Source organism: Penaeus monodon, chromosome 20 (assembly GCF_015228065.2).
Source record: "Penaeus monodon isolate SGIC_2016 chromosome 20, NSTDA_Pmon_1, whole genome shotgun sequence".
In the NCBI taxonomy this organism is placed as follows: Eukaryota; Metazoa; Arthropoda; class Malacostraca; order Decapoda; family Penaeidae; genus Penaeus; species Penaeus monodon.
Window position 1 is genome coordinate 16,570,006 of NC_051405.1, and position 357 is coordinate 16,570,362.

The following is a 357-nucleotide window of genomic DNA, read 5'->3' on the forward strand; positions in this document are numbered from 1 at the left end:
ATAAATGATGTTTCGTGATTTCTTCTTTTTTGTATGTGTTTTGGTACTTGTGTTAAAATAGTGAATAAATCATCTTTTCACTTACTGTGTTTCTCAACACCGAACATATATTTGACGCTGATAAAGTACCTGATTGCTCGGCCTAAAAATTAAAATAAGAACGGCAGATGAAAGGTAACCCTTACACCCCCTCCGGAGCAATTTTAATCATTGAAGAACATCATGTATGTTATATTCGCAGTTTTCAATGCACGAAGAGGTTTGCGCGAACAGTTATCTGGCCCGCATACTGTGCATCTCCCTCCGTATGACGCCCGATGTAAGCCCTGCCTTCATTCTTGGGCTCTGGCAATAAAC